This window comes from Bos taurus, chromosome 21, assembly GCF_002263795.3.
Source record: "Bos taurus isolate L1 Dominette 01449 registration number 42190680 breed Hereford chromosome 21, ARS-UCD2.0, whole genome shotgun sequence".
Taxonomy (NCBI): Eukaryota; Metazoa; Chordata; class Mammalia; order Artiodactyla; family Bovidae; genus Bos; species Bos taurus.
The window spans coordinates 68,434,977-68,450,555 of record NC_037348.1 but is presented as its reverse complement, the minus strand read 5'-3'; the positions used below and the strand labels follow the sequence as shown (position 1 = coordinate 68,450,555).

The window sequence follows — 15,579 nt, the reverse complement described above, 5'->3', positions numbered from 1 at the left end:
TTCATGACTAAAACTTCCTTTCTCTTCATTTCAGTGGATAGGTTTCACTATAGTCACAGGTTGAATTCAAAACAATTCACTTAGGGTTGATTTGGAAGCAAAATGTACTCAGAATACACACAGCAAAGTCTAGTCACATATGTAAAGGGGCTCCAATCACCATAGCGCTCAGGGGTCCGGTGGGGAAGCAGCCCTGGGAATTGCGCCCTCTGTTGGAGAGACAGTGACAGTGCCCACGATCCAGTTCAAGACCGAGTCCTCCAAGGGAAAAGCTCTGCGGAGCTTAACCCAGGGTGTCCCAGCTGCGTGGGACCTAGAGGCCCTTCCTCCCGCAGCACGGGTAGGCATCGCCCGGTGTCCTGCCTAAATCTCTTCTCCGACAGGTTTTGGCCCTGCAATCTTTTTTTTTTTTTTAAGTTTTATTGAAGTATAGCTGATTTAAAGTGTTACTAATTTCTGCTGTACAGCAAAGTGCCTGTTATGTATGCATTCTTTTTCGTATTTTCTTCCACTGTGGTTTTATCACGGGATGCTGAACACTGCTCCCTGTGCTCTGCAGGAGGCCCTGTTGCTTTATCCATTTCCTGTGGGATAGTTTGCACCTGCTAATCCCAACCTCCTCCTCCCTTCCCCCCTCCCCCACCACCACAAACACAAGACTGTTCTGTGTCTGTGAGCCTGTTCCTGTTTCATACGTAAGTTCGTCTGTGTCATATTGTAAATTCCAGTATAGGTGATGTCATATGGTACTTGTCTTTCTCTTTGTGACTTAGCTTAGTATGATGATCTCTAGGTCCATCCATGGGTTGTTTTTTTTAATATTTATTTGGCTGCGCCAGGTCTTAGCTGTGGCTCATAGATCTTTAATTTGTGGCATTCGAACCGGTAGTTGCAGCGTGTGGGATCTAGTTCCCTGACCAGGGGTTGAACCCGGGCCTCCTACTCTAGGAGCACAGAGTTTTAGCCACTGCACCACCAGGGAAGTCCCCATAGACTCTGATGATGGTCATTCTGACTGATGCGAGGTTGGCACCGCATTGCAGTTTTTGTGTGCATTTCTCTAATAATTACCAATGATGAGTATCTTTTCATTGCCTATTGGCCATCTTGATGTCTTCTCTGGAGAAATGTCTATTTCCGTCTTCCATCCATTTTTCATTCTGTTGTTTGTTTTTGTTTGTTATTGAATTACAGGAGCTGTTTGTATATTTTGGAAATTAGGCCCTCGTCAGTTGCATCATTTGCAAATATTTTCTCCCAGTCCGTAGGTTGTCTGTTTCATTTATGGTTTCCTTCGCTATGTAAAAGCTTGTAAGTTTGATTAGGTCCCATTTATTTCTTCTTGCTTTTATTTCTGTTGCCTTGGGAGACTTACCTAAGAAATATTGGTATGATTTATGTCACAGAATGTTTTGCATATGTTCTCTTCTTTATGGTGTCTTAGATTTAAGTCTTTACTATTTTGAGTTTATTTTTCTGTATGGTGTGAGAGAATGTTCTAACTTCTTGGATTATATACAACTGTCCAACTTTCACAGCACCACTTGCTGAAGAGACTCTTTTCCACATTGTGTATTCCTGCCTCCTTTATCAAAGATTAACTGACCGTAGTGAGTGGATTTACTTCTGAGCTGTCTGTTCTGTCCCACTGATCTGTACGTCTGGTTTCGTGCCAGTACCATGCTGTTTGGCCTCCCCAGGTGGCTCAGGGGTAAAGAATCTGCCTGCCAATGCAGGAGATGTAGGTTCAATCCCTGGGTCGGGAAGATCCCCTGGAGAAGGAAGGCAACTCCAGTGTTCTTGCCTAGGAAATCCCATGGACAGAGGAGGCTACAGCCCATGGGGTCGCAAAAGAGTCAGACACGACTTAGCAACTGAACAGCAGCCGTGCGGCTTTGGGTGCTGCAGCACGAAGTCTTGTCTGACGTCTGAGGAGGCTGCGCCTCCGGCTTTGCTCCTCTTCCTGGGGCAGCTCGGGTGGTTCTGGGGCTTTTGGGTTGTTTTTGTTGTTCAGTCACTAAGTCATATTTGACTCTTTGCAGCTCCACAGACTGCAACGTGCCAGGCTTCCCTGTCTTAGGAGATTCTCATCACAGTCAGAATTTTCAAGGCCTTGAAAGAGCCCACCTCTGAAGGAAGCCTGGAGCAGAGGCTGTGGCAGGGCCATCAGCCACCTGCAGTTCTGCCCAGGCAGTGAGTCACAGCGGGCACACTAGGTTTTCCTAATGCGGGGCCCCTCCACTCAGCACCCAGATGTCCCGGGGGAGCAGCTGCAGGTCCGAGCACTTGTCCCCCTTCCCGCCCCTGCCCCCCATTCCTGGCCAAGGCCGGGAGCCCCACCACCCACCCACAGTGCGGGGGCCACAGTCAGTCTTGTGGCCCTAGACTCCATTTCTGGTGGCCTTGGGCCCGGTGTCGTCCGCACTCCAGCCCCCAGTGCGTCCAGGCAGTAGGCTGGGCTGTCGTCTGCCTCCCAGCCCTGATTTGAGCATGAAGCTGGGCGTCAGAGGTCCTGCCTGGTTCCGTCCCCTCTGGGAGACCAACTATCTTCCAGTCCCCGGTTTGTGGTCAAATATGCATATAACAAAGATGGAGCTACTGTCGCTACTGACCAGAGCCTCCCGAGGTCCCTCCCGCCCGCGCAGTCTCTGTGCTTGCCAGAACTCTCACAGGTGGGCCACACCCAACACCCAACACTGACCACCAGGCGCCAGCATCGCAGCAGGGAGACCTGACCTGTGTTTCCCTGGAGGTGGGCATTGGACCCACACTGGACCGGCCCAGAACTGCCCTCCCGTGTGGGGCCAGCCCGGCTCCACCCCTGCGCCTCCTGTAAACCCAGACAGGCCGGAAGGAGAGCAGGGCTAGGGTCCACAGATGTCCATCCCAAACGCTCTCACTGGGCCTGTCCACTCATGTCGGCCCAGGAGGGACAGGGTGTCCCTGGAAACCCCAGGAAAGCACGGGGGGGCCCAGGGCCTCCTGGAACCAGAACTGGCTCTGGGAGCTGGAAACTCCGCATCCCCCCAGGCCTCACAGCACGTCTTCCCCCTGGTGCCTGAGCTGCCCACTCCTCTCCTCTCGGCCTGAGGACACAGCCATGATGCCACGAGGGGCCCATGTGACGCTCTTCCTGCATTGCCCTCCTCCGCGGGGCATCTCCCTCTCTTCCTGGCCCAGATACCTGCGGGGACATCCGACTGGCCCAGCCCATCTTTCCGTACCAGGCCGCCAGGCACAGCCAGCCTGCACGTGACCTGCCTTCACATCGGGTGTCAAGCAGAGACTGGAAGTGGCTTTCCTTCACGACAGCTCTGGCCATCACCTCTCACTCCATCACTGAGGAGGCTTTGAAAATTTTGACTTGTAAATCCCCCAGTGGATGTGTCAAATATGTCAACAGGCCTGTGACCTGGAAGTGCATGTTTGGGGGCAGCCGCTGTGGCTGTGGGCTGGGCGCTGGCGCCAGGAGCCAGCCTGGGCGTCTGCAGTGCCCCCTTCTCCGGCCAGGAGCCCAGGTCAGCTCACATTCACTCCCAGTGGGAACTGAACAGACAGGTTTCTCACCTCCCAGAGGAAAAAAAGTTTGCTAAGCCTCTGGTTTCACTGCCCAGATAGTGAGGACTCCCTGCTCACTTCTGCTCTCCTTCAGGGAAGGCTGAGGGTGGCCCACGCAGGACCAGGGTTCTGGGGGAACTTGAGGCCCCGGGGACAGCCACGGCCAGCTCCTCTGACTACCACAGGGAGCGGTTAATAACCACCTGGGCTGGCGGAGGGCTACCTTTCTTCCAGGAAATTAGTTCAGGAGAGCTTGGTGGCCTGGATCAAGTCTCCTGTTAAAGAGTAACTTACACCCCATATTACATTCAAGTCCCAGGAGTAAATATCCAGGGGAAGTGTTTACTTTAACAGGGAACAAAGCATCCTTTGTGGGCCAGCTCCGCCAGCGCCCGGACCTCCTTAGATAGGAGCTGGCTGGCGCAGTCCCCTGGGAACATGCAGCCTTGTGGCTGACCAGCTAACCTTTCTGAGTGGGTTTACACATTGCGGTCTTTGCTCTCCCTAAGAACAGGGTCAATAGGGCTGTCAGCAGCCCCTGAAGGCTCCTCAGGTCCAAGTTGGACAGGATCCCTGTCCATGTGTGAGTCTCTCCCCTCATCTGGACCACGCACCCTCTGAGTGGTCCATCCAAACCCGGACACACCACTTGGGCCTCACCTCTCGGGGCTCACGGTGTCGCCTAGCCTCTCCTGGAGGCAGCACCATAGATCTGCCAGCTCTGAGCAACCCCGCCCCCCACCAGCTGCATCTCTGTACCTCCCAAGAGGGAGTGCTGCTAAAATACACTTTTAAAAAAAAATAAAAATAAAAATAAAATAAAATACACTTTTTCTGGGCCCCAGCCTGGATGACTGAATTAAATTCCTAGGGCTGACAGTCTAGGACTTGTACTCTGAAAAAAAAAAAAAAAGGAAAGAAAAAACACTTTCTTTGCCTGATTCAAAACAATGTAAGGAGAATTGTGCAGAGTATAAATAAAACAAGATGGGCATGAATTGAGTTGATCATTGATATGGGGATATGAATGTTCATTACAAATCCTGTCTCCTTCTGTAACAAGCCTGAGGGAAAATATTAACAATGTTTCACATAAGGAAAAACATTTAAATGCTCTCCCAGGAGATTTCCTCTGCAGCCAGATTGAGAACCCCGAAAGTGAGCCCCGTGGGCTTCACCGGGACTGAGAACCCCAAAAGTGAGCCCCATGGGCTTCACCGGGACTGAGTCGGCTTGCTCGAGATGCAGACGGACCCAGCATGCTAGTGCCCCCAGGGCAGCAGCCTGCCGCCAGCCTGCCCCGTTCCTTCTCAACAGACTCCAGTCAGATCCAGGTAACAGCCCGTGAGACAGATCAGTCTCCGCTGTAGCTCAGAAGGCCTGCAGGGCCAGATGCAGCTGGTCAGTCATACAGCAAGCAGAGGAGGGCCTGGAGCGCACCCAACCTGCAGGCCAAGCCGAGGTCCTGTGGGGTGGGACGCTCCTCCCTGGGACCCCTTCAGGAAGACCCGAGCGACAGCCTGCTGCCGGCGGTGCCCCTGGGCCGCTGGGCACAAGTGGCCTTGTGACCAGGGCGGTGGCCTCCCAGGAGATAGGCACAAGGTGGTCAGGTGGGGAAACCGTGCCGAGAACACACCCCAGCCGCACCCACGCCGCCCCAAGCCCTGGGGATCGCCCCGGCCTCTTTCAGCCAAACGCCTGGGAAGTGGGTCAGCCGGGGCAGGCCTATCCCGGGAGCACAGGGCAAGGTTCTTCAGTGGAGGTCTGGGGACCCGGCGGCCGGCGGGCGGGCCAGCAGTGAGTCAGGAGGACACAGCGCCCGGCGGAGGCTGGAGGCCACTTCCCCGCGTCCTACCGCCTTTAGGGGAAGCGCGCCCCAATTAGCACCTGGGCCTTCGCGGAAGCGCTGCGGGCCACACCCGGGAGCCTGGCCTTCCCCGGCCCGACAGAGGCCACCCAGCGCTGGCGTCACAGGGCGTGGGGAGACCTGGACCCACTGGCCCGGCTGAGTGTCCTGGAAGGCAGGGCCCGGGCGGTCAGGGCCGCGGAGGAGAGGCTGCGGGGAGCAGAGCCGCAGGGAAAGAGGGCGGGGGGCGGGGCGAGGGACCCCGGGCTTCCGGGCGGAGGCCAACTTCCGGCGCTCCCGCTGGACTAGCGGCCAACTTCCGGCGCTCCACCTGGCCTCGCCGAGACCCGCGGAGGCCCGCGGAGTTCCGCCCTGGGCCCTGGCCCCGGTGCTCCCCTCAGCTGCCGCCGCTTTCCTCGTGCTCCACACTCAGCAGTCCCGCCCGCCCCTCTCCCAGCCCCTGACCCTCACACGGCTGGACGTGACCCGGGGCAGGTCACACAGCCTCCACAGGAGGAAGCCTCAACTTCCTCCTCCATAGACGGGGCGCTAACTCCTGTGGTGGCCATCGCTGCAGCCCGGGGCCCTCTGCAGCAGATGCAGGTTGTAAAGAAGACCTCTGCACACGGACCGGCTCTTCAGGATTTAGTCTGCTCAAGGCAAACGCAGGCCACAGGATAGCACATACAGAGCGACTCCGTTTGAGTTTCAGCACGCCCACAGGCACAACACTCAGATTGTGCATTTATATAAGCACGAGCTTGTGTTAAGTTGACCAGAAAAGTTCGGTCGGGTTTTTCTGCAACATCTAATGAAAAAACCAAAAGAACTTTTTGGCCACCTCAACATACAAGTAAGGGATGAGATGCGTGTGGCTGCTCAGTCATGTCCAACTGTTTGCAACCCCATGGACTGTATCCCCCCAGGCTCCTCTGTCCGTGGTATGTTCCTGGCAAGAACACTGGAGTCGGTTGCCATTTCCTCCTCCAGGGGATCTTCCCGACCCAGTGATCGAACCCAAGTCTGCCGCGTTTCTTGCACTGGCAAGTGGATTCTTTGCCACCTGGGAAGCCACGTCTGCCAAAGTGGACGCCGAAACTAAGCAGCGAATATGCCGGGAGTCAGGGGCTTGATCAAGATGGACTTGGATTTTATTGGTAACACCTTGAATTTTATGACACTGCTCAAGAATTACTGTGTGATCTCAAATAAAAATGTAAATTGCACGCTTCTTGCAAAGGCGTGGGGAGAATTACACCCTAAGAGCCTAGCACAGCCCTGCCCTCCTAACCTGCTCCTCCTCAGCACCTGCGTTCCAACAACCGGCCCGGAGCCAGGCCATTTATTCACTCAACAAGCTGGTGCTGCTGCCTCCTCTGCTGCCTCGGCCTGGACTCTGGGTCAGAGGCGGTTCCAAAGTGGGCCTGGCGTGGCATGGAGAGTCTCCCAGCCCCAGGGGACATGGCAGGTGGACTTGATGCCCAGCCTCGCTTCCACATGTGTCTTCTAAATCTTTGGAGGTGCCAAAAAAAAAAAAAAACAGCAATAATATTTTTCATGCCAAACACCCATGAATAAACATTTTCTTCCAAAGAGACAATTTGTGGGACTTCCCTGGCAGTCCAGTGGTTAAGACACCGAGCTTCCACTGCAGGAGGAATGGGGTCAATCCCTGGTCAGGGAACTAAGACCCTGAGTGCCTCTCAGCATGACCAAAAAGTAGAGAAAAAGAAAATTTGTCAGACCAAGATTGATTAGCCAAACAGTTAAACACAACAAAACTAAAGTTTTTTTCTGGAAAAACCCAAAAGAAGTTTTTGGCCAACTCAATATATTAGTAAGGGATGGGATGTGTGTGTGCTCCGTCGTGTCCCAGCACCCAGAGCAGTGAAGTTACAGGACACAGGTGGCATGGAGAGCTCTGTCAAGTGCCTGTGACACCCCTGCAAGGTGTTCTGAACTTGAGACTCTTCTTGTTCTCTCCTGTTTAGTTGCTAAGTCGTGTCTGACTCTTGCAACCCCATGGTCTGTAGCCCACCAGGCTCCTCTGTCCATGGGAATTCCCAGGCAAGAATACTGGAGTGGGCTGCCGTTTCCTCCTCCAGGGAATCTTCCCCACCCAGGGATCGAACCTGTGTCTCCTGATGGGCTGGCAGATCCTTTACCACTGAGCCACCGAAGATTCGGTTCTAGCAGAGGGCACCAGCATTGACTGCAGCGCACACCAGCGTTCCGCACTTGGCCCTTCCCCACCCCACCACTGACCACCAGCCCCATCTTGGCACCCCACCCCATTCCGAAACCCTTTCCCAGTCCCTCCTCTCAGCCCAAACCAGGCCCAGGCACCTCTAAACCAAATGTACCCATGATCCACCTGTCCCCAGGGCATGGTTGACAAACACAGAAGACCTGCTCTGCAGGGTCCTGCGGGCACAGCATCCAGACACAAGCCCAGCCTCCCAGGTTGCCCAGGGGCTCCGGGAGGTTCCCCAGATGTGGCCACCCTTGCCTGAAGGGTCACAGCTAGGCCTGAAAAAATGTGTGTCAGATTCAGTGGAATGCAGTCCCCAGGAGGGCACCAGGAAAAACGAGTTCCAGAGCTGGCCTCCCAGGAAGTCACACCTGCTGCCTGGTCACTGCTGGGCTCTGGGAGCTCCTGCTTCCTGAAGATGGACGGCAGCATCGTGTCCACAGGGTCAGGGCCTGGGGAGCCCAATGTGGGTGGGAAGCTAGGAGAGCTTTGGACATGCGGGCATCATCCCCCAAGCCTCGCCTCCGTGCCTGTAAGATGGGGCTGTGCTGTTCCCACCAGCAGCTCTGGTGAGACTGCCGGGGAATGAACGGAGGCGTCCTGTGAGCCTCAGGAGGGGATGGTCTGGGGTGAGGGAAGGGCTTCTCCCTAAAATCGGGGCCACAGAAAGTCAGCTCAGGGCTCCTCCGCATGACCCCTGCCTCCAGGCTCCCCAGAGAAGCCTCACGCACACGGCCCAGGATAAGTCTTCAGGTGCCCACATATGACAGAAGGGGGTCAGCCCACGCCCACCAGCTCCCAGTGACCCCCCAACCCCCGGGAAGCACCCAAGTGTCAGAGCAGCCCTGCCCCGTCCTCCCCCAGCCCCAGACCCGGCAGCAGGAAGCAGCTGGAGAAGCAAGATGGACAGTCACCCCGTGGGCCCCCAGCGGCCTGGGGACCGGGCCAGCATCTGCTGTGAGACCCCCTGCCTCACCTCCGCAGGGTTGTGAAGAAAATACCCTCGCTTTGGTCAGCTTTTGGTTGGGAGGGTCCCTGTGCAGACCTTGTCTGTCTGCCAGCAAGCAGCCTTCCCCAGCTGTGTCCCAGAGGACAGTGACTAAAGCCTTTTTGTCATCCTGCTGCTGATCTGATGAATTGCAATGGGCAGCGTCACCTCCCCATTTGTGAATCGTGAACCAAGCTAATAACGCCACCCACTCAGTGCTCACAGGTCTTTATCAGGAGTGTGTATCGCTTCGGTAATCAAAAATAACAACAGGGCACTTTAAAAACAATGAGGCAATAATCCCCCAGCCCAGCCAGCCTGGGCAGCCCCGGGAGGCCACGTGGGGAGGGGCTTCCTGAGCTCCGGGCCATTCAGGATCCAGACGTCACACCCGAGCTGTCTGACCCTGGGACGGGGCAGGACAGGTCAGCTCCCCCACCCCGCCCTCCATCCTCCGTCCAGGAGCGTTTCTACCCCTTTGTCACCAGCTGAGGCTGCACAAGCGCTGCCTCCTGCCAGAAAGGACAGACAGACCCCACTCCCAGCGCTGCCCTCAGCGGCCCTCGGGCGGTCCTCGAGGTCCGTGCACTGAGCCAGCTCCGGACTCCTGTCCCAGACCCACGTGTGCAGAAATAGGAGAGCTTGCAGGGCTGGGACTAGGGAATGAGGCGCCCAGGGCACCCCGTGGAAGGGGTGCCCACTCTAAGGGCCCATGATACTGCCCGAGGATTTAGGTAAATTTATTTATTTTATTAATTGAAGTAGAGTCTATTTAGAATGTGGTGTTAGTTTCAGGTATACAGCAAAGTGATTCAGTTACTCATCTGGTATATGTATATATTCTTTTTCAGATTCTTTTCCTTTGTAGGTTGTTACAAACTACTGAGTATAGTTCCCTTGGGTAAAATTTTTAAATGCGAAACCCGACTTACAAACTGCGATGCGGATTAAAGTTTACATTTCCCTGAGTGTCCCCTGTCACCGGCTCTGAACCCTCTGACTTGATCTCATTGGAGCAGGTGCTACAGGCTCATGGTCCAGACCTCGGAAAGGTGGGCTCTGGGCGGGTGGGGCCCCCAACTACCATGCCCCGCTCCCCGGCTCCACGCAGCCTGGACAGGGCACTCAGCCTGGGCCTGTGCTCTCTCAGCCAGGGTCCAGCGAAGGCCGCAGGCACCGAGCAGGTGGAGCTCCGCCCGGGACCTCCTGCGGCTGAGGTCACTCCTGCTCTCGGCCTCCCAGAGAGACAGTCCCGGTAATCACCCACTTCCTCCTCGTGCTCCGTGATTCACCTGCTCTCGGGTCATCATCACGCCTGACTCACCTTCAGCATCAGCTGAGCGAGGCCGGAAGACGATGGACGCCGTGGGGACGAGGAGCAGGAGGGGGACGTGGGGGGGGCCGGTGATGGACGCCGTGGGGACGAGGAGCAGGAGGGGGACATCGGGGGGCGATGACGGATGCTGTGGGGACGAGGAGCAGGAGGGGGACATCGGGGGGCGATGACGGACGCCGTGGGGACGAGGAGCAGGAGGGGGACATCGGGGGGCCGGTGACGGACGCCGTGGGGACGAGGAGCAGGAGGGGGACGTCGGCTGCGGGGGGACGGCAGGAGCTCAGGGGCTTCTCTGCTGCGGTCTCAGAAAGGAGCCCTGCTTCCCACAGATGCAGCAGCCGTGTGTGCGCACCGCAGTCTACACACACCATCTCCAATTCTGATAAGGAGGCAGAGGTTAAATGTCCCTTTGGCTGATGGGGAAACAGGTTGCAGAGGGGCCTTGACTTCCCAGAGAGCGACAAGGCAGGATGGCCAGCCAGCCAACCTCGGGCAGTGCCTTCCTGCTGCATCGTGCAGAACCCGGAGCTGTCCACCCTGGGGCTTCAGCCCCAAGCCCAGGGCCAAGGGGGGCGGGGGGGATAGGCTGGGTCGGGGGCACAGCACTTGCTGGTCTTTGGAAAGATCTTCAGAAGATCCGCCTGACCCCACCTCCTCCCAGACCTCCCGTTTAACCCACCTGGGAAAGATTAGAGGTCAGAGGCAGCTCCAGAGGGGTCATCCCTCTGAGTGGGGATTTGGGCAGAGGTAAGGGAGGCTCCACCTCTCTAACTGGATGGGGGCTTCCCAGATGGCGCAGGGGAAAAGAATTCATCTGCCTGCCAGTGCAGGAGATGCAAGAGACCCGGGTTCGATCCCTGGGTTGGAAAGATTCCCTGGAGTAGGAAATGGCAACCCACTCCAGTGTTCTTGCCTGGAGAATTCCCTGGTGGGGGACGCAGTCCATAGGGTCCCAAAGAGTCCGACACGACTGAGTACACACACACACACACACACCACCTCTCGAGCTGGATGGGGGCACACCAGCCGGATGCCATGAGTGTGGCTCCCCCAGCCTCAGTGAGCCCTGGGAGGAAGCTCCTTCCAGCAGCTGGAGGCTCCAGTGCACGGAAAACACGCAGCAGCCCCAGCGTAGTGCCTGCCCGGAAGGCTCGTGGCCCCTTCTGTGTGCCTCCCGGTATGGGGGCCCTGGGGGTGCCTGCACAGCTCAAGGGGAGGGGGGCCCAGAGGACACCCTGCCCACACCAGGCGTGCCGGAGCCCCGCCTGCAGAAGAAGGAAGATGTGAGGCCAGCTACCTCCAGGCCTGTCCTGACTGGCCGGAGCTTCTATTTTTACATCCACACTTCCCGCTCCTTTTCTTGTCCTCAGGAAAAGCTGACAGAGAAGAAGGGGGGCCTGGGGTCGCTCCCTGGGCCTGGAGGTAGCTGGGCAGCGTCCCTGTCCTGGTGCTGCTCTCCGGACAGACCCATCCCCAGAGGGACTCTGTCCTGCAGGGCGGCCTGGGGGCACCCCTCCTGGCCAGGGCCTTGCAGGCTGGGAGACTCGGGGACGCTGCAGGAACTGGCTTTGTGCCCAGAGCGGGGGCACTCAAGGGGGTCTGGAGAGGCTGCTGCCCACTCATCTGGGGTGTCCCACCTACGCCCTCCTCTCACCCCCAGTGTCATCCTTCCAGCCCCATCGGCCATGCCCCTGACCTCAGAGCAGACGTGGGAAGAACCGGGGAGGAAGGAACGCGTGGGCAGGACAGGCTGGGCAGGACGCTGCTCACCTTTCTAACGAAAAACAACAAACTGCACGCGGGCTCTCCGAACCTGGCTCGGGACCTACAGCGGGGGCCCCAGCAAGGCAGCTCCCTCTCCAGGCCCCCATGTCCTCACCTGTGAAGTGGGACCCGCGGTTGCAGGGCTCACGGGTGGCCCACAGCCATGGCGGGAGGGCTGTGTGAGTCCTTAGGCCGCCAGCGCTCAGACGCCAGATCTGAGCAACTCAGGCCGCAAGGAGCCCAACCGGAGAGCTGAGGCGTCTCCCAGGTCAAGGCGGAGCTTGACCCTCCGCTGACCTCAGGGGCCTCCATGGAGCACAGCTGTCTCGGTGCCCCCGGAGATGCATTTATTTCTTCTCAAGCCAGAAGGAAAAAATAAATAAATAAACTTTTAGGTTGAAGAAAATATTTCCACGTATGATATGAACATACTCATCCTTATCCCAACACAGCTATAAAAGGTCCTTTTCAATATTCATTCACGCAGGAGGCCGGGCCGGGCCTCCAGGTGTGGCCCCTCCGTGGGCGCATCCGCAGCCAGGTTTCCAGGGCGGAGATTCGGACCGGTCAGCTTGAGTCAGGACCAACGACCGAGGCCAGCGGGCAGGGCGACCAGGTCCAGACTCAGGACAGCCCGTGTCGAGGCCCTTCCTGGAGCAGCGGGCCGCCCGGAGGCCCCGCGGTGAGGAGCCGGCTCGGTGCAGCCCCGGGGCTGCCGTTACCCTCTGCGGGTCCAGGACCACGTACCCTCCTCGGACCTGCCTCCCGCGCTCAGAGACGGACCTTCGCCAGGGGGCGCTGTCAGCTCCTGAGTGCCGGGGCCGCGGGGCCGCGGGAGGGGCTGGAGGCTGCACCCACCGGCTTTGGATCTCCTGCCTCGGAGCGGCCCTGCGGAGACCACCGTGGCCGGGACCCCTTTCAAGGTCAGCATTGCCAGCCCTGACCTTGGCTGGGGGAAGCCTCAGGGATACTCCTGAGCCTCTGGAGTTTGCTGGAAGGACCACCACAGTGAGGGCCCCCGATCGCTGGGGTGAGGAGGACACTGGGCCAAAGGAATTTGGGACACGGCACAGGATGGGCCATCCTTTCTGGCCGCAGTGGCCTTCTTTGGGCCCCTCTGGCCCTGGTGGTGAAAACAGACTGGGATTTAAAGCCAACCTGGCCTCGGACCAACACTGGGACCCTGAGATCCTTCCTCTCTGAGCCTCGTTTTCCTCTTTTGTAGAGAAACTTCAGGGAGTAGACCTCTCAGCATTGCAGGGGCAGTGGGGCAGGAGGGGCCAGGCGAGCTCCAGGATCAGGACAGATGCTCAGGAATGTTTTCCAGCCCTCACTGTGTGCACTGCCCGGGCCTTTGGGGGCAACATGGGAATTCTCAACGAAATGTTAGCTCAGGTCCCCAGCCAGCTGGTCTGCACGGCCCAGAGGCAGCAGAGGGCAGGGGACACCCAGGAGGAAAGCTCGGCCTTGGACTGGCCTCCAGCTGGCCTGGCCCTTCCCTGCCCCCCTTCGTTCCCCAGCTCCCCGCCTCCCTAGCCAGCGTCTGGGCACACAGACCTCCTGGGCCGTCCCAGTTTCCAGGCGTCCTGGGCCCTCTGCCGAGGTGCCCCTGTCCTCGTGGTCAGTCTGGCTCATCCAGAGAAGACACAGGATGAGAAGATGACAAGCCCTCCTCCACCAGGGAGCCCCTCACCCCTCTGCACCTGGACGTGTGCCCAGACATCGTCCTGAGCGCTGACCTCATGCCAGGCGCCTGGATTATGTCGCCTGCGTCCTCCCTGAGCACCCTCACCCCCATTTTACAGATGAAGAGACTGAGGCTCAAGGGATTGAGGCACTCGTGGGTCTGCTGTGTGCCTCTGCAGATGCATCATCCAGTCTCAGCAGCTCCTACAGAGCCTGCGTCCTGCTGGCCTCTTAAAGGCTCCAGGGCTGGGGGCGGGGGAGGGGGGCGGTTCATCCCAGCCATCGAGGGGGCATCAGGGAAGCAGGGAAGGGCTGATGGTGCCCCTGCCAGGCCTCCCGCTCACAGGCCGCCTCCCAGCCGATCCCACTTGGCGCTGAACTGGGGTGGGCCTTGCCGGGTCTGTCGCCTCCTGGCCCAGTGGGGAGCACCCAACACTGGTCCTTGCAGGTCCTCCCAGGCCCATATGTGGGTGTCAGCAGGGCCTGAGGGCCCCCACCCAGGCCTGCGGCTTCCCAGTGTCCCCTCTGGCCCTGGGACCCACGCACTGCTATGGGGTGCACACAACAGCCCTCGGAGCCAGGCTGGGGCAGTGCCGGGAGCAGGAGGCGGCTCCCCAACATCAGGAAACATTGGCTCCTCAGCCGTGTGGCACCAGACAACAAGCCATGACAAGCTGCTGGTTTGGGGACACTCGGGTCCCTGACCCTGTGCGGGGGGAGCAGCAGAAGGGCGCGTGGCGGTGTTTTCACTGGACATCTGGCCCTGGGCGAGGACGCCCCTCCTTGGGCAGGTCCACGCTTGTGGACTTCCCTCCAAACGTGCCCAGCTTGTCGTTTACATCCAGTGCCTTCATCCCTCGGGGATGTATCTGTGAGTGAAGCTACTGAATAACCTGCCAGCTTCCTGCAAACCCTGCTGACACCAGAGCCTGTCCCCCTCTGATCTATCTCTACAGCCACTTCTTGGCGAGTCAAGTTCTTTAAGATTTTCAATCTGTTCCTAAAGCAACAGAGACGAGTGAACAACTCAAATGCAAGAAGCAGTGCAGCCGGCCAGGTGGCCGGTGCTCTGGTCCGGGGGCCCTGGCGCAGCAGGGGTGCCAAAGAGAGAGTGGGCGTGGAGGGGTCTTGGGTGGGAGGTCTGCTCCCAGTGAGGTGCCCGCTGGCCTCCCCGTGAGCACCCCACTCTGGGGCAGGGGGGGTCTGGCTCCCCTGGCAGAACCAAGCACAGGGCCCAGATCCTAGAGCAAGACGGAGGCTGGGTGCAGGGCCCTGGGGGTTCTGCCCAAGCTCTTAATTTTCTGGATTTCTGGGAGGCTCCTGGGGGCACTGGACAAGCCCCCCCGCCACCCCCGGCATGCCCACTCTGCAGCCCCAGGCGGCCTTTCCAGCACCACGTGCATGGCCAGCTGGAGCCACAGCGAGTGTCCGGCCACTGGAAGCGGGTGGTGGGGGAGGCCCCGAAGCCTCACCGGATAGCATGGAGATGACGCCCAGTGACCAGGGTCACAGGGCAGAGCTCCAGGGGAGGCCCGAGGCCACTTGGGGAAACAGGCAGTGGCCACGGCTGGGCCCAGGCTCCGGCCCAGCTCTCGGTGCCCCCGGTTCCCATGGCACCTCTGGGGCTGAGAGCTGCCGACACACTGGCCGAGGGTCGGAGGTTGTCCCCAGCCGAGTGCGGGCCACGGAGTCACCCCGAGCAAGACCACCTCGTCCCCCAGATGGGCACCGTGGCAGAGGGAGGGGGACGGCCAGCTCCCCGGGGACCTGTGGGGCAGGGCAGGCGGGGGTTCTGAGGGTTCAGTCTTGCGTTTCTGGGGAGCACTGGGGGCGGCTCCAGGGGCAGAGGTGCAGGAGTGGGGGTGTCCAGTGGTTCTGGGGGTGGGGCGTGTCCTGGTCGGGGAGGTGGTTCTCAGGGCAGAAGGTGTCGACCAACGGGCAGTCAGCATTTCCAGTGATGATGGGGGCTTAGCTGGGAGGGAGTGGAGAGTGGATCCCAGCGGGGAGGTGGAGGGCCCCCCGGAGACAGGGACAGCACCACCCTCCTCCCGAGCGGGCTCCTCTCGGCCAGCCGTGCCCTCCAGTCCCAGCTCCCTAAATGCCAGAGCAGCGGAAACACGTGGGGGCTGCACCGGGAGGCCCCTAGGCTC

At 58.8% G+C, this 15,579-nt stretch overlaps 1 non-coding gene across 1 annotated transcript; it reads left to right on the top strand.

The window, feature by feature from the left end:
- The first annotated feature begins 6,173 nt into the window (after nt 1-6,173).
- Nucleotides 6,174-6,247, top strand: MIR2284K (microRNA mir-2284k). The gene has a single exon (NR_030979.1). It is a non-coding gene; the product is annotated as a microRNA mir-2284k (primary transcript).
- Nucleotides 6,248-15,579: the final 9,332 nt, after the last annotated feature.